The sequence below is a fragment of the Dipteris shenzhenensis genome, chromosome 30 (assembly GCF_047967505.1).
Source record: "Dipteris shenzhenensis isolate YYH24624 ecotype China chromosome 30, Dip_SZ_1.0, whole genome shotgun sequence".
In the NCBI taxonomy this organism is placed as follows: Eukaryota; Viridiplantae; Streptophyta; class Polypodiopsida; order Gleicheniales; family Dipteridaceae; genus Dipteris; species Dipteris shenzhenensis.
The window spans coordinates 37,697,211-37,702,536 of record NC_141625.1 but is presented as its reverse complement, the minus strand read 5'-3'; positions in this window follow the sequence as shown (position 1 = coordinate 37,702,536).

Genomic DNA, 5,326 nt, shown 5'->3' with positions numbered 1-5,326 from the left:
ATTATAATGGACTTTCCAGCCACATAATGCTTAAATTTCTCAATGCAGAACACAAAAGACAAGGCATGCTTGTCAGCTTCAGAGTAGCGTCGTTCAGTTTCGAGCAATTGTCGAGAAGCAAATCAGATGGGATACATGAATTGATCCTCCCCTTGCTAGAAAAGAATACCTGCCAGAGTGTGCTCACCAAACCCAAGATTGATATAGAAAGTCTTTGACCAATCAGGATTGTGTAGAATGGGTTTTGAAGCCAGCACTCTTGATTTGTACAAACCCATGATCACAATCCTCATTCCAAGAGAAATCAACCCCATCTTTTAATAGCATAGTCATGGGTCGCGTCAAAGCAGCATATTGATCAATAAAGTGGCAATAGTATCTTGCTAGATTGACAAATGAACATACCTGATGTCTGGTTGATGGCGGGGAGAGCTTGAGGATAGCTTCTACCTTCTCGAGGTCAGGCTTGACGCCCTCGGATGAGACAATATGCCCTAATAACCTCCCTTGAGTGGCCCCAATGGTGCATTTATCAGGGTTGAGACTGCCATTTGCATCATTGACCCTTTGGAAGGCCAACCTAACCTTCATGACGTGCTCCTTACGTGCCGAGAATATACAGAAATCATCTAAAAACACCTCCAAGAAAACCCCCGAATAAGGAGCAAACACCATCTGCATAAATCTTTGAAAGGTAGCAGGAGCATTGGTGAGGCCAAATGGCATTACTTTGAATGCAAATGTCCCCCACTAGGGTGTGGCAAATGTGGCTTTAAGCACATCCTCCTCAGCAATTCTGATTTGATAAAACCCGGAGTAACCATCATAGAAAGTATACATCTCATGACCACTTACCTTCTCAAGAATGAGGTCTTAAAAGGGAAAAGGATGATGGTCCCTCTTGGTGGCTGCATTGAGTTTCTTATAGTTGATGCAAACCCGCCACTTGTTGTTTTTCTTTGGGGTGACTACCACTGGTGAAACCCATTCAGTATTGTGGACCAGAACAATAAACCCAGCTTCTACAAGCTTTCGCAACTCTGAGCGCAAAGTGTCGGTCTACAGGGGCCCTAACCTCTGATACTTCTGAGCCACTGGCTTAGCATCAGGCTTCAGCTCTATCTTGTGTTCTATGGTAGTCACATGGTGAAGGTGGTGGTAGCTAGTTGTAAAGAGGTCAGGGAAATCTTTGAACATTTCTAGGAACTCATCTCTCTCACTCGGAGTGAGGTCAAGGGAAAGCATAGATTCAAGTTGTTGAGGACTAGCTGTTACATTTTCCATGGGTGGCGGGGTCAAAGACACCCCCATCATGTAAACTTCTTCTTCTTAGAACTCCTCCCCCCCATCTGAATCTTCCATTGACTCAGACACCGAGGATGAGAGAGTATCACTGTCTTGCTCCTCCTTCTTCTAATTCAGTGGCACCTAGTTGCACCGAGATCTTCTCCTTTGAAGCACCAAAAGACATGTGTCCTGTCTTCCAATAGCTGACTGCATCACTCTTTCTCAAACACGGCCTCCCAAGAATGGTTGGATAACTCCTGCCTATATCTTCAATGTCCACTACATAGAAATCGACGGTGGTGGTCAACCCATTGACAGTGATGGGCAAATCCTCAATGACTCCCAGGGTGGCGAGTTGTCGATCATCTGCTACCTTGATTCGAGTGGAGGAACACCTTGTGCATTTCAAATTCAATTTCTTCATGATACGGGGCACCATGATATTACATGCAGCTCCCCCATCGACACACACACTTTTGACACGGCAATTATCTATGATGACATCTACTGTATGCGGGTGCTAATCGATTTCTTCAGAGATAGAAGAAACCTCTCGTACCTTTCCCTTTTTCTTGATCCTCCTTGTTGAGAGCCCTTGCTGTAGCTCATGTCTCACCTTAGGGCTTAATGCTATTAGTTGAGGAAGCATGATGATCAAAGACCAATGAGAATGCTTCTGAACGACCGAATAGTCCTCTTGCCCCAAGCCGATGGGAAAATCCGAGGGCGACCACTTACTCCTACAAGATCTTTTAGTCTTCTTTGTTGGTGGGTCTACCATGTTTGAGGGCTTTGAGAAGGACACCTCCTTCCTGGGGCGGCCCGGTCCATGGTTTGGAGAGGGGTTCGAGGTGGTACGACTTCTTTTCCCGAGGTCAAGGATCTCTACATCAGAATCCTCAGTGCCTGATTCACTTAGAAGATTCACCCTTGGAATATTGGGACATTCCGTGTGATAATGACCCTTCTGGTGGCACTCGTAGCACACAACATTGGCACGTTCTCTTGGAGGGTGATTGGCTTGATTTCTGATGCCCACCATCTCAAGCTGAAGACATTCAGGGCCTTGGCTAAGTCATTGACTCCGGCTTCTTTAGCAAGAGGGGCCGGGGAAGTAGGAAGGAGGGGGCTCGTAGGCGAGGCTAGGGAAATCTTCCAGGTGGAGGGTGAGGATATACTCCTTGTTAAGGGTAAGCACCTAAGGGAGGACCATACATTTCAGGTGGAGGCGGTGGATACATCCCTGACGGGGGTGGGGGTATGCCCCTAAGTTGGACCCCCCAAGTTGTTGCAAGAATTGAGGGGGTTGCGGAGGGACAACCGTCTTCTTTAAAGTGGGGTTAGACTGAACTTTATCAAACTTATGAGCAATCTTGCTAGCACCATGGTTTCTGGATTCTCCCATTTAAGCTTGAGGCGAAATTCATCACTTGCTCCTACTACAAGGTAGCCCAGCACATGCTGAGTCATTCCAGCTCAAAATTCGGCATTGTCCTCCTGCGTGGCAATTAAACGGTCTAGGAGCACGGCCGCTCGATCCACATATCGATACGCCGTCTCACCTTCTAACTGCTTCAAATTTGCCACCTGCAAGTACACATTCTCCGGCTCCTCTTCTTTGCCGAAATACTCGATCATAGCTGCTGTCAACCTCGGCCAACTTTGGCGAACGTCTTTGGCCTGCTTCTTATACCACACTTGAGCTAAACCCTCTAGAAATGTGGGAAGAACCAACAACCATCTATCTTTAGTAAGAAATTTGAAACACAATGGCGCTTGAAGGCCACAAGATACTCATTTGGATTTTCTTCAACCCAACCACAGAACATGGGAATGTCAGCCATGCTTGGAAAATGGAAAAGAGAGAGATGAAATGAGGCTCATCTATTGGCAAACAATGGAAAGAGGTAGCTTAAACTAAAAATCAGGTGAAGATACATCCACAAAGCACACATAGGCAGGGTAGGGTGTGACTGGTGTATTGTGAAATACTACATGGGAAGAATCTTCAGCATAGAATAGCTCATAGACAATCTTAAAAGGACCAACCCTCATGATATTGCATCCATCTTTACAAGCGAGGGTTAGAGACACGGCGCTGCATGAGGTTGTTCATTAAGGCAAACAAGAATGCCATGACAAATATCAACAGTTGGAGAGCTTGCACATCACCTTCAGCTTCTTCCAGTTCTTGTAGTCGCCATGCTATTTCTTCAAGGGGCATGTGGTTTGGCATCCTTCTTTTGAGCAATGTCCTTAAGGACCTTTCTAATGATGTTTCGAAGTCGGTAGACTCGTATCAAATATACCCAACACTTAGCTTCATGATGACCACAACCTTTGCATTCTTACAAATGATCACCCTCATTCGTGGCTTGTGGCTTTGTTGGGGCGGTGCTTCCACTCGCTTCATGTATGATTGAAGTACAAGCTTCTCGTGCCAAGAAATCATCAACTAGATTTTGAGCTCGAGGGATATGCATAAATTTTACCTCTTCAAATTGTTGGCAAAGTTCCAACGCTTGTTGATGTCATGGAACCAAGCCTTCGCTCCACACCTTCCACCTTCCACTAACTTGTTCACACACGAGTTGAGAATCTCCTTGCACCTCAAGTTTCTTGATGCGATGTTCTTGCGTCTTTTGTAGCCCAAAAATGAGTGCCGAGTACTCAACTTGGTTGCAAGTACTTGCTAGTGCAGACTTGCTATAACAATACACCTCACCCCCTGGTGAAGTGAGCTTCACACCCACACCAGCAGCCTTGGTCGAAGTTTTGTATGCGTCGTCAAATTGGAGGAGCCAAGATGTCATCACACCAAGACTAAAATCCGGACATCCCAAGTTTCTCGGTAGTCCAAGATAGGTAAAAGGAGAGGGTGGGGAGAATTCAATACTTGAGCAAGACGTTCAGCACCAAATAAACTTGCAATCCTTTGTTGATAGTTTATCTTTATACAAAAAAGAATTACAACTTGAAGCTCAAAATGAGGCACAAAGGGTTGATTAGGTACAAAGGGATTCCTTGGTCGAAACATTACCAACCATAGCCGAGCCCTAGAAACCTTTGTAGTGAGATCGAGAAGAAATCATTCAAGACGAGCTTATCCATAGGAATTAATAGCAGATGCGCCAAATCTCCCCCCAAGCTTAGGGAACATCCCACCCTTCAAAGAATGTTACCCTTTTAATTACCTCTGATGAAGCAAGTAGCTCGATCACCGCATAATGAGTAGAATTGAAATCAAAGTCCTCCCAGTGTATCACTAGTTCTTTACCTTGAATCATCCATGGTGTATCATCCCACCCGTCGTCTCCTTGAGCAATGCATTGTACAATCAATTGTTGAAGATCGATATGAAGATCAAGAAAGAGATCTCGCCAATTGGTAGCTGTAATGAGCAAAGGACCAAGCACCAAATCCTTGAACTCCTCGAGCAGTGACATAAATATCCACCACCCTCGTGTGGCGTGCGTCCAAGGAGTGAACTTGAAAAAGTTCAGATGCAAATGCGCAGGAGAAGTTTTGCGTGGCGTCGAACAGAAGACGCGCAGGAGCGGTTTTGTAGGCACGGTCGAGCAGGCGCGGTCGACTAGAAGATGCGTGGCACTGCACAAAAGACGCGCAGGAACCCAGAAGATGCGTAGGAACCGTAGGCAGAAGGCGCAAAAATTGAGAAGTTTTGTAGCCACAGAGACAGAGAACTGCGAGCAGAAGACACACAGATTGGAGGTGCAGAAGCAGAGAACCGCACATGAAAGGTGCTGCAAAACTACACCCAACCGTAGGAGTAATGAATTTTACGCCACTAGCCGTTGAGATTTCGATCCCAGCAGCCACACCAATTCTATTAACTAGAAAAGAAATCAAGGCATGAGGCTAGACGCTAGGCATGGCGACGCTCGAGGGCCATGGAGGAAAAGGGAACGTGAGGGAAGAAGCATTAACATAGGTCCCTAGGGAAAAGGGATTAAGAGGGGTGGGAATGAAGAGGGGGACTATGGCACAAGGGGGAAGGAAGAGGGGGAAGAGGAGCATG